This window comes from Mustela erminea, chromosome 4 (genome assembly GCF_009829155.1).
Source record: "Mustela erminea isolate mMusErm1 chromosome 4, mMusErm1.Pri, whole genome shotgun sequence".
Classification (NCBI taxonomy): Eukaryota; Metazoa; Chordata; class Mammalia; order Carnivora; family Mustelidae; genus Mustela; species Mustela erminea.
Window position 1 is genome coordinate 137,647,731 of NC_045617.1, and position 26,421 is coordinate 137,674,151.

Sequence of the window (26,421 nt, forward strand, 5' to 3'; positions counted from 1 at the left end):
ATACCCTGGAGAGGGGTGCCTGGGTGGCTCAGTGGGTTGAGGCTTCTGCCTTCAGCTCGGGTCATGATTCCAGGGTCCTGGAATCGAGTCCTGCATTGGGCTCTCTGCTCAGCAGGGAGCCTGCTTCCTCCTCTCTCTCTCTCTTTCTCTCTGCCTACTTGTGATCTGTATCTGTCAAATAAATAAATAAAATCTTAAAAAAAAAATACCCTGGAGAAATGGCTCTGTGGTCAGTTAAGGTCGTTAGGAGTTTTTACTTTGGTAAAATGCTTTCTGGAACAAATCCGTCTCTAACTCTCGTTAATGCTTGTCAGGGAGCCTTAGGTAGTCAAAGAAACCTGTGCGGTGAGCTGGTGAAATCCAAGGTGAGGCCTTGGGGCCCAGCCAGCTCCAACACCTCGGCTTCTGCTTTCATTTTTTTCCCCTTTACCTCTGGCGAGGATGATGCCAGGGACTTTTTAGTCTCGTGTCTATACTTGTGGCGCATTCTCTTGGCGCCAGTGGAGTTATTTCTGTTGTAAGAGAAAGGGCTGTTTCCCCTCCTCCCCAAACTCCCACATTTTGTTTTATCAGTGCTGAGCCGCCGGAAAGGGGTTCATGGAACCCATCTGAAGCAGCTGAGAAGGAGCTTTACGCCACTATGTGAATGAGGGGCCTTAAATATGGGCCCCAGACCCATGAGAGGTGCTTACTGTGGCGACAGCCTAAGGGGCACTTGTGCTCAGAGGACAGCCCTGGAGAGGGCACACGGAGAAGGCAGCCACCTGCCGGCCAAGGAGAGAGACCAACCCTGCAGACACCTGGATCTGGGACTTCTGGCCTCCAGACCTGCGGGGACATACATTTTTGTTGTTTATGTCCCCGGGTCTGTGGTACTTTGCTAGGAGGCCAGAGTGAGATACTGAGTGAATTCGTCGTGATGGAACAAAGTCCAGAAAAAGAGGGAAAACCGGTTGGTCTTCTTTTCTTGTGTGTGTGTGTGTGTGAGAGAGAGAGAGAGAGAGAGAAAGAGAGAGAGAGAGAAGGTGGGGGAGAGATGTCTTTTGAAGATCAGAGTCAGCGAGGCGGCCACATTCCCTCCCCCTGCCCTTCCTGTGCAGAGGGGACCGGACACGCGTGTGCCCCGCCCGACCCCGGCAAGGGTTCCTGATCGCCCCCCTCGGGCTCCAGGAGAATCCCCGAGGGAGGCTGTGCGCCCCGCTGCCCGGAGAGGTAGCACGACCGCGGGAGTGGGGAGGGACCTGGCGGCGGGCAGAGGCGTATCAAAGGCCCCGGCAGGTGGAGGACTGTCCGAGAGGAGAGGCCACCCCGGCGGAATTCCTGCGCCGCCCTGAGGGTCCCACCCTTTGCGGTGGGCAGACACCTGCCGCTGGGCACGCGAAGACCACGCGCGGCGCCCAGGACCACGCCGGCGGCGGCCCGCAGCGGGGGACGAGGGACGGGGACCGGGTGAGGACAGGCGCAGGTGCATCGCGGGGGCAGCAAGCTGCTGAGGCCCAAGGGGCAAGAGGACCGAGCTCCTCTGAGCAGAGTCATTATCAGTTCCTGAGAAGCATAAAGCGCTCCTCCTTTGTTCAGAAGGCTGAGAACCCTGGATCCCCATAGTCTGGAACCGCTGGATTCCCGGGCTAACACAGGGAAAGCTACGGTAGCCGCTTGAACAGCAGAAAAACTAGACTTGGGGCAGAAAGAATGACTAGCCATAAATCTTCGTCATGATACCACGTTGAATTTACCAGAAAGAAAACAACACTGCACCTAATTTCCTTAAACACACAAAGAAAAAAAAAAAAAACCATTAGGGGAAATGACACACCCACCTTCATAGTGAGATAAGTTAACAGGCACTTTTCACTTCTCCAAGACCAAAACAGATAGAACAATAAGGACACGAAAGAGTTAAAAAAATGCTCCTAACAATATTATAACACGTTATAAACTCTTGGATCTACAAATTGGAGAATACATATATTTTTTTAAGAAGAACACACATACAGACATTGATCATAAATGGATCATGAAGGCTACCTTGACAAATTTCAAAGACCACAGTTTGTGAGAACAGGGATATTCAATGAGAAATTAACTAGAAAAATGAAAAGCCCCATACACTTAGAAAGCTAGAGAACACATTTCTAAGTACCTCGTGGGTTAAGGAAGGAAGCTCAACGGAAGTTTAAAAAATATTTAAAATGGAATGATCGTAACAATGTACACTAAACCGAAAGCCTGTAACGTAAGAGATATCTTATGAGAAATTTTTAGTCTCAAAAAGAAAGACTCGGGGTGCCTGGGTGGCTCAGTCAGTCAGGCATCTGTCTTTGATTCGGGGTCATAATTCCAGGGTCCTGAGATCGAGCCCTGAGTCCGTCTCCTTGCTCAGCGGGGAGCCTGCTTTTCTCTCTCAATTCGCTGCTCCCCCTGCTTGTGCTCGCTCACTCTTGTTCTCTCTCTCTCTCTTAAATAAATAAACATCTTAAAAAAAAAAAAAAGGAAATCTGAGAATTTAAGAAGGGAAAATTCAGAAGAGAAAAATAATGAAACAAAATGAAGAAACAATAAAGGAATATATTAACAAAGATGGACAGTGGTTCGTTGAAAAGACCAGTTTTGGGCACCTGTGTGGCTCGGTTGGGCGCTTGACTCTCAAACACGGCTTAGGTCATGATTTTGGGGTCATGAGATCCCTCTCCCCATTGACTTGCTGCTCATCGCAGAGTCTTCTTGAGATGCCCTCTCCCTCCTCTCTGCCCCTCCCCCCCACTCTCTTTCTTGCTCTTAAAAATAAATACATAATTTTTAAAAAAAGAGAAGACAAATTTCTGGGAATGGTAACTGCAAGGAAATCTGCCATTAGACATATTTGTAATAAAAATTACAAAACGCTAAAGACAATGCAAAATTCTTAAAGCAGCCAGAGAGGAAACATGGATTACATAACAGGGAACCAATTTAGACTGGTAGGGGAGGTCCCGAGAGCAAAACAGAAGTTGCAAGAGAAGGAAACAATATACAGTATGGAAGGAAAATACTTACCAACGTGGAACTGAATATCCCGCCGAACTGCTCTTCAGAGAGAAGGCTGAGGTACAGAGAATTCTGATAAACACTGAGAGTTTGTCGCCAACAGATCCTCACTGAAGGAATTTCTAGAAGATGTACCTTCAGAAGATGGAAAACCACCCAAGAAGGAAGAGGGGTGATGCTTATCTGTAGTCTTCTTGGTTTTTATCATAGACTTACCACCATCGGACAGATTGTGTATTCTTCATAGCCATTGGATTTTTGTCTCCCTCCCCCTGCAATGGAATTTATATTCCATTATGGCAGAGAACCCCAGACAATAATACTATATTATAATATTATGTAATATTACGTAATATTATAATATTATATATGTATAATATTATAATAATAATAGAGTCCCTCGATGAATATTTCTGGGGCTGACTGTGTTATTTACATCATAAACAGGATTTTTTTTTAAGATTTTATTTATTTAACAGACAGAGATCACAAGTAGGCAGAGAGGCGGGCAGAGAGAGAGGAGGAAGCAGGCTCCCTGCTGAGCAGAGAGCCCGATGCGGGGCTTGATTCCAGGACCCTGGGATCATGACCTGAGCCAAAGGTAGAGGCTTTAACCCACTGAGCCACCCAGGCGCCCCATAAACAGGATTTTTAACTTCAAAGAAGAATGTGTAGTGATGAAATAAAAATACATTGTCTTAAAAACATTTCCTGTTATCCAAAGTTATTACAGGATCAGCTTCCTGGTGGGCAGACTGTGTCTGATTCTCAGGGCAAGTCTGGTCCTGGCTCACTGCTCCCCCCGCTGCCACCTGCCGACACCCTCTTCCCCCGCTGGACTGCCAGTTCTCTGCAGGCAGAGAGGGAGAGTCTGTGGTTTGGCTTGTTCATGGGAGACACAGCTTTATAGACAAAGCTTCAAAACCTTTGCTAGTTGGAGATTAAAAATGAGACGAAGCAGGGGCACTTGGGTGGCCCAGTCGGTTAAGCGTCTAACTCTTGGTTTCAGGTCAGGTCATGATCTCAGGGTCATGAGATCAAGCCTGTGTCAGGTTCCACACTCAGCCGAGTCTGCTCGAGATCCTCTCCCTCTCCAGCTCATGTGTGCCCCCTCTCTTTCTCAGAAATAAATAAATAAAATAAAATAAAAATAAAATTGAGAAGATGGATTCTGACTGGGTTACTAATTTTTTCCCTCCCTTGCTTATTATACAGTCTCTTGCTATAGTTTATATAGTAACAGGTGTTTCATTGGCTTCCCACTTGAGTATTCACAGTGGTTATGGGGAACAGTGACAAACGATGATTATGAGGCCCCGAGCAGTCCAGCCACTTCTTCTGGCCAGCAACCCCTTGAAATTCCTCCTTCTGGCTAAGCGAGTATGTGAGAGTACACGTGTGTACATATGAGCGTGTGTGTAGGAGTGTGTATGTGTGAGCATGTATATATGTCAGCATGAAAGGTGTGTGTGTGTGAGTGGGTGTGTGTGCACAGGAAGGCTCTGTGTGCACCTGTGGGGTGCGTGGATGAGTTTGTGTATGTGTGTGTATGTGTGCGTGTAGGGTGTGGCGAGGGGAGACTTTGGGATACCTCACGATGTCTCTCCTCTGTCTTCCTTCCCGGCCCCTGGCGGTTAGGTCACTGTGGAGACTGTCTCTGCTTTGCACCCCCCACCCCATAGCCCTTGCTGCCATGTGTTACAGGACACTACTTTGAAGGGTTTGCCTGCTGATCATAGGCAGTTAGGTTCCTTTAACTTAGGGGTGTCTATCCTCCTCCTCTTCCTTTTGTTGTTCCCTTCAGTTTTTGTCTCTCTCTCTCTTTTTTTTTCCCCAAAGATTTTATTTATTTGAGAGAATGAATGAGCAAGCGCACGTGCGAGTGAGAGAGAGAGAGATTACAGGCAGGGGGAGCGGGAGAGGAAGAAACAGGCTTCCTGCCAAGCAGGGAGCCTGATGTGGGGCTCGATCATGACCTGAGATCATGACCAGGACCCTGAGATCATGACCTGAGCCGGAGACAGACGCTTGACTGACTGAGCCACTTGGGCGCCCCAGTTTTTGCCTCTTCAGAAAGATGTTCTGTGCCCTCACTACTGGTCTCTTCCTCTGTTTTGGAGTGTGATATAATCATACCTTTCCCAAAGCACATCTATTCTGCAGAATAATGAAGTAGTCTCCTTAACACAATAGTTCTATTTCCATTTTACAGATTGTATTTTCATGACTGACATAAATATTTCCCTCTTTGGTGACTTCAAACGAGTTGATTAAAACAAGAGGCTTATACTTGGTGACTGAGACATTTTTCTCCTTTACAGCGCTTCTTCTTGGCGACCTTTTTTTTTTTTTTCTCCCTATCATCATGGAGCAGAGTCTGTTCAGCTTTTGGAGAAAATACTTAACTGGTTTTATAATTTGCTAGTTCTTTTCTCTGCTTAATTGCTCTTTGAATCTTCTCCAAAACGGTAACATTTATCTCCAATTAAATGGTGCCAAAACCATGGCCATATTTCTTCCCTTAGCCTGGAGCTACGCTAACTCTAACTCGTCTCATCAGGGCATCCTCATCTTGCTCGGAATCCAGCCGCTCTGTGCTGTCCTCCTTGTTCTTGGGGAGGGCGCCACCGTCCACCTGCTTTCCCAAATGACTCTTCCTTTGACTTCACCGCTGGCTGTCGGTCAATCACAAAGCCTTTTTGATGTCTATTCAGCTCTGGCTCCGATTGGGAAAGCTTGCTATGTCCTCACAGCCGTGTCCCTCTAAGAGGCTACCATGCTTTCTCTCCCGATTTCCCGCAAGTGCCCTGGGATTGGTCTGGCTTCATCATACCATTCCCTAATCCATGTTTCATCTGCAGCCCATCTTCGATTGAATCCATTCTACAGCCTGAGCAATTTTCTCTGCAAAACCACTTCTGTCTCATCCCTTCGCTTTAGATCTTGCAAACCCCTCCCCTTCGTTCTTTGTATAAGGTCAAAACTCCTTGGATGGCTCAGTCACTCTCAACAGTCCCCACACCCCCGCCCCCTTACCAATGTGTCCCCTCCACCCTTCTGTTGTAGGATACACCATTACTTCTCACTTCCTGGCCTTTATTCCTGGATTTTTCCATCCCCCACTCAGCCTAAAGTCTCCTACTCATCCAGTAAGTCCTCTCAACCACCCAAGTCTAATTAATCGCCCCACATCTCTACTTCTGAGATCATGTTCATCCTACATCATTGTACTCACCTTATTAAATTATTATAATTACCTTTTGTCTAGACCCTTCAAGAGGGCAGGAACTGTGTCTAGCATGAGAATCCTTATATTGTTAGTGCATAGCGTCGTGCCTGACAGAAACAAGGTGGATAATAGTATTATTTTTAAAAAATATTTCATTTATTTATTTGAGAGAGAGTGCACAAGTTGGGGGAAGGACAAAGGGAGAGGGAGAAGCAGACTCCGGTTGAGCAGGGAGCCTGCCGCAGGGACTCGATTCCAGGACCCTGGGATCATGATATGATCTGAAGGCAGACTCTTAACCAACTGAGCCACCCAGGGACCCCAATAGTATTATTATTATTACTATTTTCAGTGAATGAATGAAATATGTTGCTGGTTATATAAAAGAATTATGGTGGTCGAATTTCAGGCAGAATGAGATACTGTTTGTTGGAAAGAGCCCTGGCCGTATTAGTTAGCTCTGGTTGCCATAACAAAATACGGCAGACCAGGTGTCTTAAACAACAGAATTTTATTTGCTCTAGTTCTGGAAGTTCAAAGTCCACAATCAAAGTGTTAGGAAGGTTGGGTCCTTGTGTAGTATCTCATCTTGGCTTTCAGGTGACTGTCTGCCTTCTCACGGTGTCCTCACGTGGTCTTGCTTCTGTGTTTGTGCATCTCCGGTATCTCTTCCTCTTTTGATAAGAATACGAGTCCTACTGGATTAGGATCCACTCATATGACCTCGTTTAATAGAGTTTCCTCTCTCCAGCTCCAATTACAGTCATAGTCTAAGGTACAGGGGCTTAGGACTTCAACATATGACTTGGAAGGGGCACAGTTTAGTCTGTTATATTCTCTTACCTCAATCTGGAGCATCTGAAGGGTCATGCAAACTCCCTGAAGGGTGGGCCAAGGCCTCTGTCACAAATGCATTGCAAAATGGCTTTTCCCCCTGTTCAAGTCCTGTCTTCCCCATGCTTTTCCCCAAGTATACCTCCTGAGAGGATTTGCCAATGAACCCACTTCATGCTCTTCCACGCTAGAGTCTGTTTCCAGAGAGCCTTTCTCAGACCCTCAAGTTATAGGACACAGACCTATTTATTCGGTCTGCATATACTGCAAATTCACGTCTCTGCTTCGGCATTGCTCAAACTAAGTGTGATGGCAGGACTTCTCCTCTGATAAGCAGCACTGTAAAGAAATATTACCAGTTTGAAGAATAATATTGTGTAATCCTTAGTCACTGAAAAACTTCAGAAAAAAGAGTATCCGACAAAACTTCAACCACGGTGACCTTTTTGATAAACCCATGCCCTATTTCTGTAGGTTCATTTTGGAGTGATAACATTGCTAACCACATGTGGAAGCCAGGGTAGCTTTTGAGCCCCCTTTCCAACACACTACCTATTTTATTGCCTCTTTATGGACCTATTCATCCAATGAAAATACAAATACTTACCATGGCACATATATGGTTCTGTTGGTATGTTTTTAGGTCTCAGATTTTGTAATCCTAGGTTACTTGGCAACTCTTTCACAACAGAATAGCTCAGAGTATGTAGGAAGCAAGTTTCATGAATTTAAAACCTACATTTTTATGCTTCCCTTTGAGGATTTTCCTGAGAAGTATTCCTGGAAGAATGTAGCAATCAGTGAGTTTTGAAACATTAAAATTCTTACCATGTTCCCAGGGGGGTGATGGATCCCGTGTTTGTTTGGGTAGTCATGGAAGCCTCTAGCACCTGCCCTCCTGCCCTCCTGCTTTCCTTCCAGGTGATTATTTGGTTTTATGGAGGGCTGTTAGCTATTCTGTGATGAAGCGTTAACTGGGCACAGCTGGTCCTATATGCACTGCGCCAGGAACTTGTATAGCCCTGTAGACATTTCAATTATGAATTCAGTTTTGGATTGACAAACTGTGTTAAATATGACTTCAGCCAAACTGTATTTGTGGAAGTAAAAATTGTGAAAACTTGGGAACTGCTAGAACTAAAGTATTCTGAATCATAAAATCACCTAGCATGTCAATAGTAGAGTTGTCCTCCTCCCGGGGAAAAAGAACACAGGACCAGCTGGTTTCACTGGTGAATTCTACCAAACATTTAAAGAATATTAATACCAATTCTTCTCAAACTCCTCTAAAATATTGAAGGGGAGGATACTCTCAAACTCATTTTATGGGACCAGCATTACACGGATAACAGAGCGAGAGAAGGACACTATAAGAAAAGAAAACTAGAGCCCGTATCCCTCAAGACTATTCTCAACAAAATCCAACTAGGAAACGAAAGTCAGTAGCACATGGAAATGATCACGCATGATTATCAAGAAGGACTCATCCCCACTATTCAAGGATGGCTTAACCCAGGCAAATAAATAAATAAGATTCATTAAATTAAGAGAACAATGATATGACACATACAATTATCTCAGTAGCTATAGAAAAAGCCTTGATGAAATTCTTTCGTGAATAAAAAACCTCAACAGACTGGGTATAGCAGAAATACATCTCAATATAATAAAGTTTATATATGACAAGGTCACAGTTAACATTATGCTTCATGGGGAGAAGTGGAGAACTCTTGCTCTAAGATGAAAAACAATTCTCCCCTCTCATTGTCTCTCGCACTCTGTCTCTCTCTCTCTCAAATAAATGGATAAAATCTTTAAAAAAAAAAAAAGGGGCACCTGGGTGACTCAGTTGTTTAGGCAACTGCCTTTGGCGCAGGTCATGATCTTGGAATCCTGGGATCGAGTCCTGCATTGGGCTCCTAGCTCCACAGGGAGTCTGCTTCTCCTTCTGACCTCCCCTCTCATGCTCTCTCTCTCTCTCACTCTGTCAAATAAATGGATAAAATCTTAAAAGAAAAAAAAAAGATGAAAACCAAAACACTCATCACTCCTCTTCAGCATAATCTTTGAAATCCTAGCCAAGGCCATCAGACAAGAAAAAGAAAAACAAGTCATCCAAATTAGGAAAGAAGAAGTAAAATCGCCTCTGTTTGAAGATGACATGATCTTATATGTAGAAAATCATGAAGATTCCAACAGAAACTGTGCTCTCTGCTTTTTTTTTTTTTTAAAAGATTTTATTTATTATTTATTTGACATACAGAGATCACAAGTAGGCAGAGCGGCAGACAGAGAGAGGGGGGAAGCAGGCTCCCCACTGAGCAGAGAGCCTGATGTGGGGCTCAATCCCAGGACTCTAGGATCATGACCTGAGCCAAAGGCAGAGGCTTTAACCCACTGAGCCATCCAGGCGCCCCTGCTCTCTGTTTTTTTGACTCCCATGGACTGGCCCTTGAGGTCAGCTGAATGACAGCATGGTTGTATTGGGCTACATGAAGTTTTTAAAAAAAGGTTTGTGTTTGAGAGCTGGGGGAACTCTCCACTGAACAATTCTCTGATATTGGAGATTTGGCTGCAGCTTGATTGTCTGCACCCCTGTTTAGCTCCTGCCACTGTCTGAACACCCAGGTTTCTCGATCTTTGGGTTCTTTTGCTTTAGTGAATCACCATAAGAAATGGCTCATGGTTTACTTCCTTCCAGAGAAGGGCACTCCTATCTTCTCCTCGTGCCAAATGGTGGGAGGCAGGCTGGACCCCACTGTTATCTCTCTCCACTTTACCTCTCACTCTTGTCATTATTGTAATTATCTTAACAATATGCAATTGGAGCTTCATTTAGAATATTCAAGAATTGGATATGGATCAAATTTCAACAATAGGGAAAGGTTAAATGCAATGCAATTCAATTTTACGGTGAAATACTTCACAATCATTAATAAATCATTAATAAGGGCTCCTGGGTGGCTCAGTGGGTTAAGCCGCTGCCTTCGGCTCAGGTCATGATCTCAGGATCCCGGGATCGAGTCCCGCATCGGGCTCTTTGCTCAGCAGGGAGCCTGCTTCCTCCTCTCTCTCTCTGCCTGCCTCTCTGCCTACTTGTGATATCTCTCTGTCAAATAAATAAATAAAATCTTTAATAAATAAATAAATAAATAAATAATTAGTAAAAGAGTCCTGTTTTTAAGGAATAGTTAATTGCAGGAGAAAATGTTTACAACATAACAATAACAAGAAAAATAGTTAACAGCTTACAGTAAATCCCAATTTTACTTAATACACACCTATGTGCATGCATACGCAACACCAATACCCATCCTAAAAAATCCTACAGGAAATATGAGACAATATTAATAATGGTTTCACCTGGGTGGTGGGATTATAAATGACATAACATTCTTTATTATAGTTTTTTTTTCCTTTTTCCTTCCTTCCATTTTCTGTAACCAATATGTATGCTTTTATTAGCAAGATACTCTTTTTCCTCTCAGTTCATGTCTTTTATTATTAACCCATATACAATTATTCATCTTCTGGTTTCTTGAAGCAATAGGTCAGATGACATTTGCCTCAATAACATCTGTCAAAGTGGCTGGCCATAAACACTATAGCATCACAATCATCTTAAGGGCACTCCCGATGAAGGCAACTGACTGATCTTGCTCATCCGTCTTTAGGATCTCAGGATGGCCAGTTTAACCTTTCTCTTACACCTGTTCTTCTTGGGAGTGGTATAAGACTTCTTTTCTCAGCCCCAGCTCGAAGTCTCAACACAAGATGAAGAGTGGGCTCCTTCTGAATGAGTCAGACGAACTACGTCCATCTTCCAGTCGCTTGCAGCAAAGATCGGTCTCTGCTGATCAGGAGGAGTTCCTTCCTTATCCTGGATCTTGGCCTTTTCATTTTCTATTGTATCGGAGGGTTCAGCCTCCAAAGGGATGGTCTTCCCCATAAGGATTTTCACAAAAATCTGCATTTGGGTGGTGGTTCCTCCTGAGGTTGAGGAAAAGGAAGAGAACAGTCAGACCTGGGGACTCAGAAGAGGGTGCCGGGTAGGCTGCTGGCTGGAGAGAGCAGCAAGGGGAAATTGCTGACAGCAGCATCTCATTTGGTTGCTTCCTGGTGTCTATTTCATAAAAGTCAACTTCCAGGCAGGGTGCAAAGGAGGAAATCAGCTCACCTCATGACTGTCATGTCTGACCTCCTGTCCCATTCTCCTAAGCTGTCCAAATAGGAAAAATAGCTGGAGAAAAGAGAGGGTGCTGAGTTTAAGCTTCTTGCAAGAATGGTAAAATACACTTTGGTGTACACTGCTTGGGGCTGCACATTTTGGGAGAAATGGCTCCTTCTTCACATGAAAGAGTATTGGGTATTCAAGGCAAGTCAACACATTTTTAACTGTTGCTTTGTGCCAGTACTCTGTATCCTTATTGCAAAATTGTGTGTGTGTGTGGCGGGGGAGGCGGCGGGGGAAGAAATCTAGTGTTCTCTGGAAAAACTCACTATCTTAGAGATCTTATCAATTTCCAAGTCAGGGACCTAGGACAGTCCCCTGCACCCTCCCCCAGCCCAGCCTAACTCTGGGGTTGCCAGAAAAATTAAAGCAGCATGTGAATCTGAGAAGCAAAGAGCAGGAAACCCCTAGGGAGTGAAAAGCGGGTTGTGAGAGCTGTTGGGAAAGCAATGGGTTTGGAGCAGAAGAGGTTTGTGCTCAAGAGTTTGGAACAATTTGAGCACCCCTCCCCCATGGATTACGCCCCACCTCATGGCCTTGGGAAAAATCATAGCCTGCCTCTTTGTGGATAAACGGCAGCATCTGTCCTGTATTGCAGACATAGGGTAGGGATAGTGTCCGGGAGACAGAGGAGCCAGCCTACTAGTCCACCACTGAGCATTCCTTCGTTGTTCTTTCCCTCCAGACCCCAAGCAGTTGGTGAGTACACTCGGGACATTTTCCTGAGAACAACGCCCAGACAGAGAATTAAAAGTGTACGGGGGACAGGATCATGGTGAGAGAGGGTAGTTGCCTGTGGGTGAGAAATAAAGCTTTGGGTTAGCATTGAACTATCCAGAATAGTTGTTGCGGCAGCACCTCCTATCCTATCCTGACTTTCGCATTACTCTAGGAATTGGAAATAATCAGATAGATCAAGAATTCCAAATAGCTCTATACAGAGTATCAAAGAGATGAGAGAATGTCTGTGACATGATGCAGGGACAAGACAGTGTGTAAGAGGATCTACTGATTGTAGATTAAAAATACGGTTGCAATATCAAACTCAAGAGATAGGATACAGAGTCGAAAGTATGTCGTTGGAGAACAAATTGGTGAACCGCAATACCGGGTCTACAAACACTCCCAGAAGGCAAATTGGTGAAGAGAGGAAGTGGAAGGGGAAAATAAAATAAAGCAAGAGAGGCGAAATACTGGTAATTGACGATAATGAACTTGTAAAAATATAGAAAGAGGAAAATGTAAAGTAGACGGATGACGGGCGTCAGGAGACCTGGGTTGGCCTGGCGCTAACTGGCAGTACCTTGGATAGATGGTTCATCCCTCGGAAGCCTCACTTCTCTGCCCTACGAGAGCTTAGAGAGAAGGATTCCAACACCGGACTGAACCCTACCTCGCTCGGTCTCCACTTTCGTCAGCTTTCTCTGCCCCTTTAGATGTTCGTGTCTCTGTATGTCGAATAAGTAACTAATCCGTCCTCAGCACAGGGTAGTTAATTTCCAATCTCTTCATTTTAGGAAAATTCTAAGACTAAAATTTAGATTCTAGTTCAACACAGTTGTTTCCCAAGTGAAAAAGTTGAAAAATGGAGGAATTAAGTCATTGAGTGTCTGAATTGTGATGAATTCAATGCTTCGGAAGCTGGCCTGTGGATCCCTGGGTGCTCATTTGTGATGCTAAGCTTAACCATTAGAAAAATAGACCTCCTTTCGTGGGTATTTCATTTGCCATAAATTATTTGGTTTCTCATTTAATTTAATGAAATTGTCTAATTTTACAGTGATTCAGTGGAGAGGTCAGTGGGTCGCTCCAGAGTGCTGGGAAGGTTAAGGGCAGCTGAAGGATTAGAACTTGTTTTTTTTTTTTTTTTAAGTATTTTTAAAAATATTAAAAAAATGTATTTATTTAACAGACAGAGATCACAAGTAGGCAGAGAAGCAGGCAGAGAGAGAGGGGGAAGCAGGCTCCCCATTGAGCAGAGAACCCAATGCGGGGCTCCATCCCAGGACCCTGAGATCATGACCTGAGCTGAAGGCAGAGGCTTTAACCCACTGAGCCACCCAGAAGCCCCCAATGTGGTTTTTTTTTTTTAAAGATTTTATGTGTGTGTGTGTGTGTGTGTGTGTGTGTGTGACACAGAGAGAGAGAGAGAGCACAAGCAAGGGGAGTGGCAGGCAGACAGAGAAGCAGGCTTCTCCCTGAGCAAGGATCCTGATGTGGGACTCAATCCCAGGACCCTGGAATCATGACCTGAGCTTAAGGCAGACACTTAACCAACTGACTGAGCCACCCAGGTATCCCAACAATGCAATGTTTATAGCACACAGTAACTGTAGAAAAGGAGCGTACTCTGTTGATACGTTAACTTTCATTTGAAACTTTCAGGTTATTAACGTGAAATGTATTTATTACACCTACTCATATTTAAAATAAGGTAGATACCTTTTTCAATTAGAGAAGCACTAGGTGATGATTTTGAATAAGGTTGAAAATGAAATTATTTCCTAGAGTAATTACTGTCTATATTTTGTGAACACTTCCAGATTTTTTGATATGCACATACTGACATTTACTGCTGTTACTACTGCCAGCATTAGAAACATGCACAGTGTTTTGCATCTTGCTTTTTTTTTTCTTGTATTTGTAGATGTTAAATATCTTGTCACTGACGCACGCAGGTCTGCTTCATTCTTTTTAATAGCTGCACGGTATGAACACAGCACAATTTCTTTGTGTCATCTCCTTTGGTAGACATTTGGGTTAGTTTCAAGTTTTCTCCTCTTAACAAACAATGCTACAATGAGAGCTCTTGGAAATACGGTTTATTTTTAATGAGCATTTACTGCTGTGAAAATGTGACTTTGAAAATAATTGTTGGCAAAATCATTCTCTCTCAGTGTGCTGAGACATGCAATATTTAAACATCATTTAAATTTTAAAGTTGGGATTGAGTCGTTTCCATTAAAACCAGGTTAAAATCACAATGATCTTTTTTCTCTTATATCGGAATGAATCCTCTTGCTCCAGATGGGACATAAAGCTCCTTAAATTGAAATTCATTGCACGGGGGCTCTGATGGCCCTTAACAGATGGGAAAACAATCTCATTTGGATGGTTATGTAATTCAGTGATTATCATGGAACCCTTCGGATTGTCTCAGACAGAAGGTGGACGGTAAGTATGGCAGGTGAAGAGGCTGTGGGTTTACTCTATTTGCTTCTTTGTGTGTATTTCTTTGCTACAGTCAGTAAGACTGGAATCAGATCTTAGTGGATAACACTGTCCGGTCTAATGACAGACCTTGGGGTCTCCGAAGTCAAGCATTTGGATACCAGTTAGAATTCCAATAGTTTCTTGTTATATGACCTTGGGAGGATCATTCCTTCTCTCTGAAGGCCTCATTTTCACAAGTATGCCACATAATGCCTCCAGTAGGAGGGTATGATAATAATGTTTATTCACAGATACTCACTGAGCCCTGTATGCTGAGAACTGTTCCAAGTGCTAGAGAAAGAGCTGTAAACAAAATAGATGAGAATTGATTTTTTTCCCCCCAAAGGTGATGTTACCTTCTTCCGCTGGGAAGTCATCACCTGCTCTACTTGAATGTGGTCAATGTATCCCACCAAGATTTAGCTTTTATATATTACATGTTAGTAACCCAGGCTACACCATGGGGCGCTTACTAGTCAAATCAAATGACCTTGTCTGAACTTAATTCATTCGACAAGATGCTATTTCTCCTGCCGTGTATCATGCCTGCATTGCTAAAGTTAACACCCAGGTTTTTTTTTTTTTTTTTTTTTTTAACAGACAGAGATCACAAGTAGGCAGAGAGGCAGGCAGAGAGAGAAGGGGAAGCAGGCTCCCCGCTGAGCAGAGAGCCTGTGGGGCTTGATCCCAGGACCCTGAGATCATGACCTGAGCCGAAGGCAGAGGCTTAACCCACTGAGCCACCCAGGCGCCCCTAACACACAGTTTTTCACACACACTAAAATCCATTCATCCTTCTTTCATTTTACCTGTGATAGTACTTGGAACAAGTATCTAGAAAGTAAATTTTTGCTGACTATACATATTCACAAATACTTATTGTTTATACTTCAGGCACTAGGAACAGCTTTGGAAAATACAAGGACAAATAAAATACTGTTCCTGCTTTCAAAGATCTTAAATCTAGTTAGGAGATAGGAATATAACCAGAAATATGATGAATGCTTTAACAATTGAGGGCACTGTACGTCTGCCTCAATCTCGCCAAATGAAGTTGTCATTTCCTATTTTGCTGTTCTATTTACCTACCTCAGACTCAAGGAGCCCGATGCGGGGCTTGATCCAAGGACCCTGGGATCAGGACCTGAGCTGAAGGTGGACACTTAGCTGACCGAGCCACCCAGGCATCCCTACCTTGGACTTTTTAATTTGCCTAAACATTAGCAGACCAGGTGAGTCAAAAGAGTTTCTTTGTTTCTGCTTTTCGGTGAATCAGAGAGAACAGTTTCTATCTTTTTCAAGGATGTATTTGGAGGCAGAACTGGTAAATGTTTTATACTTAATTGCAAAGCTGGTATAAATATTTCAGGACACAATTGAATTTTTCTCATTAAAACCCGTTCTCCTGTCTCTGTATGCATAAGTTTCTAGCTGTGGAGAGAAACTACTATTTTAAAATAATTGCAAAGTTCCTAATTCCATGGTAACAGTGACAAATAGACCTTTGTTATAATAGGTTTTGACGGGCTTATTTTTAGTTAGAACAAAGAAAGTCAGTTTTTGTTATTAAAAAAATCCCTTAACCTAACTTGGTCTCTGTTTTTTAACTTGCTCCCAGTTAAAGGTTCTGGTGGGTCAGACAAATCAGAATCAATTCGTTTTTCAAGCCAGTAGCATATTCTGTGCATCACTGTTCTCAGGCCGATTTGAAGATATTTGTTGTAGGGTTGCTAGAAATCCCAAATCTTTTTTTTTCTTATATTTCTGCACTTAGGAAAATCAGTGCTTAAGCAAAAAGACCTTCTTTGGTACTCTCCATAGAATTATGTTTAAACGAGAACGAACGGACAGGAGAAATTTTCATTTTCCTTTTGGTCACTTTTAACGGACTACCCATAGATGGCAGCAAGCGCTCACTCTGCTAACCCTCCCTGCCCGGCCAGTCCCCGCAGGCCCAGGGCGGATAAAACCACGATAAAGGGAGGAATGCGGAAGACAGCAGGTCACGTGTCTGGAGGATGCTTTATTTAGTTGTCTGCGATGCGGTTCCTCTCTTCAGAGCTGGATACATTTTTTTTTTTTAATATTTTATGTATTTATTTGACAGAGACACAGTGAGAGACAGAAGAGAAGCAGGGGGAGTGGGAGAGGAAACCCGATGCTGGGCTCAATCCCAGGACCCTGGGATCATGACCTGAGCCGAAGGCAGACGCTTTACCAACTGAGCCGCCCAGGCGCCCGACTTTGTTCTGTTTTGATTCTTCTTATGAGATTTGAGAGAAGAATCCCAGCAACACTGAAGGAACGGTCAAGGCCGGGCAGGGAGGGTGTGTGGCCTGGGGCTTCCCTGGGTGGCTCTGGTGCCTTCTGCAGTCTCAATCACTCAACTCATTCCACTCAACTCCTTCAACTCAAGTGTGCCGAAATGAAAGTTCTGGAAGCTCAGTCTTACCCATTTGGACTCTATGGGTCTGGAGTCTCTTTCTCTCTTATTTCCCAGCCTCCCACCAAATTGTTATTTTGGGGTGGCCCCCAAGTCCTGATGTACACCAGCGCCCCCACGAGGTTGGAGGGTCAACCTGCAGGTATTTTTTAGACAACAATTTAAATAAGCATAAACTGATTGATAGGGCTATACATGTTTTTTCTTTTATTTTGAGCTTATTATTTGTCTAGCACAAAATTTTTACATACATCTCATTAAATACTCATAAATGCTCCATAAATTAGAGATTATGAATCTTATTTGGCCAGTGAAGAAATAGAAGTGAATGAACTTGTTCAAGTTTACAAATCTGTTTTAAGCTGCTCTGGCTAGTTTAAGGATGGCTCCTTCTTAAGAAGCAGCAAGACTTTGACCTTCTTAGTATGTATAGATTACTTCTGTGTGCATAATGAAAGATATAAACGTTCTAAGCCCTTGAAGACTTTATAATGGGAGGGCTTACACACAGGAAAAAGACGTCAAGGTAGTAGCGTTTAGAATTATGGAAATTGGAGCCTTGGGAAGAGATTGGAATAAAAGAGTTTTCATAGCAAGGAAAGAGGCCTGGGCAGAAAAGTAGCAGCTAAGCAGGAGCCCGGTTAACTTAAGATGTACTATCCTATTTTTCTTGTTTTCCTTCATTGGTTTAACATTAAGAACGTGGTCATGTTCACCTTGCAAGGGCCAAGTTGTATGAAGCCGACCTTCTCAAACTCTCATGGGAACCTAGGATCTAGAGCTGCTCTCAGAGTATCTCCGGTGATGTAAGTTCTCCTGAAGGGTCGACATGAGGTACTTTATAAGAATCCACAGCTTATGAGTGGCCACTACACCCACACAAAGATGTCTGACATCGTTAGTTATCAGGAGGACACAGATCAAAGCTACAATGAGATACCACTTCACCCGCACGAGGACGGCTGGAATCAAAATGTCAGAAAACCACAAATATTGGTGAAGATGTGGAGAAATGCCCTACTATCCATGGCAAGGAAATATGTGCAGCTGTTTTGGAAAACAGTCTGGTGGTTTCTTGAATAATTATACCTAGAATCACCATAGGTTCTAGCATCTCTACTCTTAGATTTACAGTCAAGGGCAATGACTATGTTTGTTCACACAACAACTTGTACATGGATGTTTATAGCAGCCTTGTGCATAATAGCCCTAATGCAGAGGGGCTACCTGGGTGGCTCAGTTGTTAAGTGTCTGCCTTCTGTTCAGGTCATGATCCCGGGGCCCTGGGATTGAGTTCCATGTTGGGCTCCCTGCTTGGCGGGAAGCCTGCTGCTCCCTTTTCCTCTGTCCCTGCTTGTGTTTCTCTCTTGCTGTGGCTCAGTCGGGTAGACGTCAAGCTCAAGTCATGATCTCAGGGTCCTGGGTTTGAGCCCCACTCTGGGGTGCCCCGCTCAGCGGGGAGCCTGCTTCCTCCTTCTCCCTCTGCCCCTCACCCTGCTTGTGCTCTCGCTCATGCTCAATCTCTCAAATGAATAAATAAAATCTTTTTATGAATAAATAAAATCTTTTAAGAAAGATTTTATTTATTTATTTGACAGAGAGAGAGAGCATGAGTGAGAGCATAAGTGGGGGCGGGGTGTGGACGGGGAGGGGCAGAAGCAGGTTTCCCTCTGAGCAGGGAGCCCGAGGAGGGCTCGATCCCAGCACCCCAGGATCATGACCAGAGCTGAAGGCAGCTGCCCAACTCACTGAGCCACCCAGGCGTCCCTAAATAAAAAAATCTTAAAAAAAATAAAAAGAATCCATAGTCTGCCACATCAAATTATGTAGAACTTATTTACTAGGTACTTTTTGGTAAGCACTTTGCATATGTTAATTCTCATAATCTTCACAACAATCTCGTGAATACTTTAATCTTCCTTATTTTACAGCTCGGGGACCGCACTGTAGACAAAGGGGATGAAGGATCTCAGCCAAGGTCGCCTAGCTTGTGAGAGGCCGCATTAGACCCTCTTGGGTAGAACTAAGAGGGTCCCAGATCTGTGCTCTGAGTCCCAGGAATTCTGCCCTTGAGAGAGGAAATCTTTGTGTGTGATCACCTCGTGGATCCTTTCCTCATTTTATATATGGGCAAAAAGGGGCACACTTACCGTGGCATTGACACAGAAGCTCTGTCTACCGCTCCCTGTCTGGGACTCACCGTTCCATCCTGTCATCCAGGTGCAAAAGGGTTAACTGGGGCAGAATCTCTGCCACTGCGGTACCCAGGAACACAGTTCTTTCCCTTAATTGTATTATTTTTGAATCTGGAAGGAGAGGTAGATCAGAAAACCCAGACGGTGGTGGAGGAGTGTTACAAAGAAGAAAATGAAGGCGTGGGCAGTGAAATTGGTCGGGGATTTGGGGATCTGTGAGACGTAAAGTGAAATAATATGCAAGCGTGCCCACGAAATAGTGCCTGTTTCATTTTTTCATTATGTATTACAAGAAGATTTCAAGGGGACTAAATCTGCAGAAAGATCTCACCTGAAGTTAGAGTGATTCTTATATGAGAAACGATTAGGTGTTCCATATTCCATTTCTGCTTGGCTGTTCAAGCTAGCGGGGCGGTCGGTCGGTGGGCTGTGGCAGGTATGAGACACCAGAAACCAACTCTGACATTCTAGTAAAGTGACTTAACATCATATCGTATCAAAGAAAGCCCTCCAGGGCACCTGGGTGGCTCAGTGGGTTAAAGCCTCTGCCTTTGGCTCAGGTCATGGTCCCAGGGTCCTGGGGTGGAGCCCCGCATTGGGCTCTCTGCTCAGCGGGGAGCCTGCTTCCTCCTCATTCTCTCTGCCTGCCTCTCTGCCTACTTATGATCTCTGTCAAATAAATAAATAAAATCTTTTTTAAAAAAGCCCTCTGTATTAGCAGACGATCAAACTTCCCATCAGTGTTCCTCCTCAGAGCTATCTTGCAGGCAAGCATCCCCTTGTTTAGCTAAGTCAGCCTTCTAGAACAGACCTTGGACAGCTTCTGTGCTCCCCTATCTCTTTACCGTGCTGGCAGCCAGTCTGGCCCACGGTCTTCTGCATTATATTTGAGCCTCAACTATCTTCCTCTTGCTTCCGTCCCTTCAGTCATTCCTTCTTAAAGGGCTCAATTGCTCCGCTCATTCCCACTGAGGTCTCTTGAACGGAGCCCGGCTTCAAAAAGCCCTCTGCTGGGGCGCCTGGGTGGCTCAGTGGATTAAGCCACTGCCTTCGGCTCAGGTCATGATCTCAGGGTCCTGGGATGGAGCCCCACATCTGCCTTAGCATTCCTGCTGAGCAGAGAGCCTGCTTCCCTCTCTCTCTCTCTGCCTGACTCTCTGCCTACTTGTGGTCTCTCTCTCTGTCAAATAAATAAATAAAATCTTTAAAAAAAAAAAAGCCCTCTGCTGTTTGTAGTCTCACATTGGATCTGCAACGTTTCTGCTTTCCCTCAGGGGAAGGTAGAGATGTGCGGGCCATGCGAGATTGCAACGTGTTGGAAAGAACATGGCAGTGACCGTGGGAATGATGCCAGGCGAAGAGCAACTTCCCTGAAAAGGTACATAAAGTAAATCTGAGGGAAGAACGAACAGCAACGACAAGCGAGGATACAAAGAAGCGTCCTGTGGACGCAGTGATGAAAGATAAATGACACCTGTCCACGGGCGGGCAGGAAGTGGCAAAGGTTGGGTGACTCTGAGTGAAAGCTCCCGGTAATAGAGGAATTTTCCCACAGAGCAGGATAAGCCCCTCGGCCCAGTTGTTATCGATAAGCCACCGTTTACTTAGCAATCCACGTGAGAAGAAATGAATACTGATAGATAGCCTTTCAGCTTAATTGAAGTAAACAGAAGAGAAATGTTTTCAATAACAGTGCCTGAAAATAGCCGAGACAGTAAAACAAGCCACAGCTTAAATGAATCAGGTAGACTTGTTTTGCTTGTATAGATTCAGCTGTTCTTCATCCTCTTTCTGATGATGATGATGACGATGAAAATATTAGCAATATCAGTTATGACCATCAATTGATTAGGTCTGGGTTAATCTTTATGGGAAGTCCTCCATTCACTCCTATCACTACCGATTTCCTGTCTATACAGTACCTTACGGGTATTGAACCAGACAGAGAGCAGGACTCAGCCCTCGGCGGGTGCAGCAGCTTCCTTGCCCAGCGACTCCCTTGCTTTTCTCACCTGGCATTGTGCTCCCCTCTGGGACATGACGTCATTGGCCTACACCCATCATGGCTTTAGAATTTCCTTTCAGCTGGGATTGGCCCCGGGGCATGAGCACGGTGACCCAATTCAGTCCGCAAAGACTTAAGTTGCTGAGGAATTCTGGGAAAGATGTTTTCCCGGGATCAAAGAGAGTAGTGTAATGAGGAAGGCCTTTTGTCCCATCCCACTTCTTCCTGTGTGGAGGTAGTTGAGTGAAGACGTGACGTTTACAGCCGTGGCAGCCATTTTGTGACTATGAGGGCCCACTGCCTGCTTACTGAAAAGCAGAGCAGAAATATGGCAAGAGCTCACCCTTGGTTGGTAGTAGGAGGTTTGTCTTCTTGCAGAATTGTCTTCCTCTAGATGTCTTGTTTTATGAAATAAACACCTGTTATTTGGGCTCCTTTTAGTCATTTCCTCCTTTGCAGCGGAAAGCAACCTACCTGATCCAAGGTGCTGTCGTCTGAATGGGTCCCCCTAAAATTCTTATTTATTTATTTTAAAAAATTATTTTCATTTTTATTTATTTATTTAAGATTTTATTTATTTGACACAGAGAGAGATCACAAGTAGGCAGAAAGGCAGGCAGAGAGAGAGGGGGAAGCAGGCTCCCTGCTGAGCAGAGAACCCGATGCAGGGCTCAATCCCAGGACCCTGAGACCATGACCTGAGCTGAAGGCAGAGGCTCAACCCAGTGAGCCACCAAGGTGCCCCTAAAATTCATATTTTAAAACCTAATCCCCAGTATGGTGGTATTAAGAAGCAAAGATTTTGGGAGGCACTGAGGGCATGACAGTGGAACCTTCATGAATGAGATTAGTGCTCTTATAAAAGAGACCCCGCAGAGATCCCTTCCCCTTCTGCCATCTGAGGTTGTAGCAAAAAGACCCCGGTCTATGCACCAGGAAATAGGTCCTTCACCAAAACACATTTGCCAGAGCCTCCATCTTGGACTCCCCAGCCTCTAGAACTATGAGGAAGGAATATTTGGTGTTGGAGCCATCTAGAATAAGGTGTTTTTGTTAGAGCAGCCCAAACGGACAAAGACACAGGTACTTGAATAATTTTACGTTCCGCTGCCACAATTGTGAAAACAGTCAAGACAACCATCTGGGGTATATTTCATTAGTTTGTTCCATTGTCCCCCGAGGCTGAGCTATCTTTCTGCTCCCTGGCATTTCAATCACTTTAATCATCTGATTTTGTGCACACACATCCCAGTTTTACAAATAAAGTCCCTGAAGAGAAAACAAAACCAAATTAAAAGTTTGCTTAAACAAATTGATCCCATAAAATCCTTTTGGAGTAAAAGCTGATGGAACAAATGTGTTCCGAGCACTAGAGCGTTCGGGGCTGTTAAACAGGGCAAAAGTCCAAGAAAGGAAAAAAACCTCCAACAAAAGAAGCCCACATGAGTAATTAGGGACCCAGGAAAGGAAGCCCAGATTGCAACTCTGAAGCTCTGCTTTTTTTTTTTTTTTTTTGCCAGTAAGAGTGCTGTTAGAGAAACGGGATGAGTTAATTTCCAGGCTCCATTTTACAAATTGGCCCCTCTTCCGTTTGCCTTCACCCAAAACCCTGAACAATCAAGCACCACCTTCCATACAGAGCAGGATGACAAAAGAAAGCCTTCATGTGTATGGCCTTTTGAAGGGTAAGTAGAAATCCACAGTGATGACCCCCATGTAGGTTACAGCTGGATGGGGAGTTCTACCCTGGGTGAAGTACTTAACTAATTAATTCAACGAATAGCTCCCATTGGAGGGCAGGACACCATGTCAGAGGAAAGAAGCCATGCGAGGGGATATGTGGGATTCAAAGGTAAGACATGCAACTTTGTGGATTGGGACTTTTTATTCCTGACGTGCAAATACCACTCTAGCACAAAATGCAAGGTGGCAAGTTCTACAAGAGAGATACAAGGTCATGTGCTATGGGAAGTACCAGGTGGGCGAGATTCTATCCCACCAAGAGGATGGGAGATTGGGGTGTCTGGATGGCTCAGTCAGTGAAGCATCCAAGTCTTGGTTTTGGCTCAGGTCATGATCTCAGGGTCCTGGGATCGAGCCCCATGTCTGGGCTCTGTGCTCAGTGGTGAGTCTGCTTGAAGACTCTATCTCTCACCCTCTCCTCACTCCCATGTTCTCCCTCTTGCTCTCTTTCTTTCTCTCTCAAATAAAAAAATACATCTTTTTTTTTAATGGATGGAAGATTGCTTCATGGAGTTGGGGAGCTTTTCAAGTGAGCTTTGAGGGGGCACCTGGGTGGCTCAGTGGGTTAAAGCCTCTGCCTTCGGTTCAGGTCATGATCCCAGGGTCCTGGGATCGAGCCCCACATTGGGCTCTCTGCTCCATGGGGAGTCTGCTTCCTCCTCTCTCTGCCTGCCTCTCTGCCTACTTGTGATCTCTATCTGTCAAATAAATAATAAATAAAATCTTAAAAACGATTTAAAGTGAGCTTGGAAGCGTGAGTAATATTTGAACCTGGGAAGAGTCAGAGAAAAGGGCACTCCAAGCTGCATAAACCCATCACTCCAGAGAGACACTGTATTTTAGTTTAGCTGTGGCATGAAGACAATGTAGTAGGCATTGCCATAGGAAAAATAAGTTAGTGCCAGCTTATGGAGAACAAAGGAATGGAGAAAAGCTGTCATTCTATAGGCCGTGGGGAGTTACAGAGTGTTCAGGAGTAGATCATGGCAATACGTTAGGAGGGTCAAGCCAGCAACAATGGGGGAATGACTAAAGGTAGGGGAGATTGAGGTCACATGACCAGTTAAGAAGCTCTCGTGATGCTTCAGATACAATATAGTAAAAACCTTACTAGGGGCACCTCAGTGGCTCAGTGGGTTAAAGCCTCTGCCTTCGGCTCAGGTCATGATCCCAGGGTCCTGGGATGGAGCCCCGCATCGGGCTCTCTGCTCAGCGGGGAGCCTGCTTCCCTTCCTCTCTCTCTGCCTGCCTCTCTGCCTACTTGTGATCTCTCTCTCTCAAATAAATAAATAAAATCTTAAAAAAAAAAACAAAAACCTTACTAGGCTTATGGAAATGAAAGTGAGGAGGAGGGTGGACTCGAAATTCAAATATTTTGAAGACTGAGTTGATAGAATGTGGCAAATGGCCAGTACAAAAGGCAGAGAAAAAAGTTCACCCGGCCTTCCCTCTAGAAAGTGAGTTTCTGAAAGAACGGAGTACCCTCCTAGCCTGCAGGTTTTGTTTTTATTGAAGTCAAACTGTTCTAATGAATGCGTTTCCCATTAGATGAGTTCACTGAAGCCCCCTGTGATGCCGCAGTCTCCATCAGCCTACACAACAGGCAGCCTTGCAAGATTCCTGGCTCCCTGCCTTTCCCGGGCAAGCTGTCATTGGTGAGGCTAACAATGGCGCTGGTCTTGGCGACAGTGGATATCCATCCATGGGAACCTGGCCTGGGACCAGCAGGCCTCTGAATTTCCTATACACTTCATTATTAATCACGGCCAGCTGTAATACTTGCGGAGGTTCTTTGAAGGCGGTCTTATAGAGGGTGTCAGAGAGCATTTAAGGAAGGGTGTGTGTGTGTGTGTGTGTGTGTGTGTGTGTGTGGGCACTGAGGGGGTGAAGTCCCAGGTCCTCAGTCCTCAGCTGGAAAGACAAGGGTCCCCTGGGACTGTTCATCTTAAGAGTTAACATTGCGTGGGGCAGGAAAATCCAGGAGGGGACAGAGTTAGGCTCTGTGAGGTCCTATTCACCGGGAAAGGATTTTTCCAGAGCTATAGATTTTACCACTCTGGGTTTTAATTTTACTAAATAAAATGACTTTTCCTTATGCAGTTCCATACAATCTGCTCTTTGCTACTGTCCTAATATCGTTTCCTGCCGTGAGCCCATAAACACCCTGAATTCTGGCCACACTGAATCAAGGTCTCAGAACTTGATATGCTGCTGCATCCGTTGTTCCCTCTACCTGGAATGACCTCCCTTTCCTTTGTTGCTTCCAGAGCCAGTGGGAAAATTACCTCCTGGGTGGCACGATCTCTGGATTGCCACAGAATACTTACCCGCTCCGTTGCCACGGACTCTCGCCCCTTCTCTGCCCTCTGCAACCCTCCTTCTCTCGGTGAGGCTGCCCCTTCTCTACGTCTAGGGCTCTCAAAGAATGCCATCTTCAAATTGACTCATGTTCTTCAACAGGTAGGAAGTTCATATCTTAGTGGGTTATTCTTCTCTTGACATATCTGCTCTAATCTTTTAAAAATCTGTGGCTTTTCTCCTTAATAGAGGTTGACATATTTGGCTCATTCCCTGGCCTTCCTCTAATCTCCTTGGCAGACTGAGATTTCTATGTGTATCCTGGTACAGCTCTTTGGTTGGTGAGGAGCAGAAACCGGTTGAAGAAGCTGGAGGAAAAGAAAAGATGACTGTGAAAACCTGCTAGGAAACAAACTACGGCCGGCTCCCTATGAACTAGAACCTGAAACTGGGGAGCCATCTGCTGAGAGACTCTCCACCCGGTGTTTATTGGGTTCCCACCATGCCAGGTACTATTCTAGAAGCTGGGGAGTCAGCGGAGCGTGGGGTGATGGCCAGTAGATACATTAACCAGTGACAATGTCAGAAGATGGTGTTTGGAAAACAATAAAAGATGGCCATGTGATCATGAGGAACTGGGTGCTGTTTCAAATTAGGTAGTTGGGAAAGTTCTCATTGAGTGAGCAGATGTAAGACACAAGGGAAGTAGATCTGGGGGAAGAGCATTCCAAGTCAGGGGAAAAGCAGGGCAGGGGACTCCCATGGGAATGTGCTCGATGGCTTCAAAGAACAGAAAGAGAGCTCGTGAGATACCCTGTAGGCCTCTTGGGGGTCACAGAACTCTTGGCTCTGCTTCTCTCCTTTTTTCTTTAATGCTAGAAGAGATCATTGAATTGGCTGGGGTCTTTTCCTTCAACACAGAATCCTTCATGGCAGGCCAGACACCCAAGATGCATTCTTGGCACTGTCCTCTTCCTCATGCCCTCGAGGAAACCACTTCTCTGTTTTTCCTTCTTGTGAGACTTCTCCTCCGCTCCATCTCCACGGCCACCCCCTGTCCACTCCAGCCCGTAATCGTCTCTTGCCTCATCTTCTGCCCTAGTGCATCATGGGCCTCCCCGCGTTCATCTTTCTCATGGCAAATCTTGCCCGTGGCAAATCCATGCTCCCTCACCTACAGTCATCTTCCAAAAATTGCTGATT

The 26,421-nt window shown here is 44.7% G+C and overlaps 1 long non-coding RNA gene and 1 pseudogene across 1 annotated transcript; one reads left to right on the top strand and one right to left on the bottom strand.

Moving 5' to 3' along the window:
- Window positions 1–10,609: 10,609 nt before the first annotated feature.
- Window positions 10,610–11,291, bottom strand: LOC116589165 (annotated as a pseudogene).
- A 4,381-nt stretch (window positions 11,292–15,672) lies between these two features.
- On the top strand, window positions 15,673–25,830 carry LOC116589169. The gene is made up of 6 exons (XR_004285220.1): window positions 15,673–15,766; window positions 20,447–20,550; window positions 22,698–22,862; window positions 24,469–24,575; window positions 25,188–25,380; window positions 25,519–25,830. It is a non-coding gene; the product is annotated as an uncharacterized LOC116589169 (long non-coding RNA).
- The last annotated feature ends 591 nt before the right edge of the window (window positions 25,831–26,421 follow it).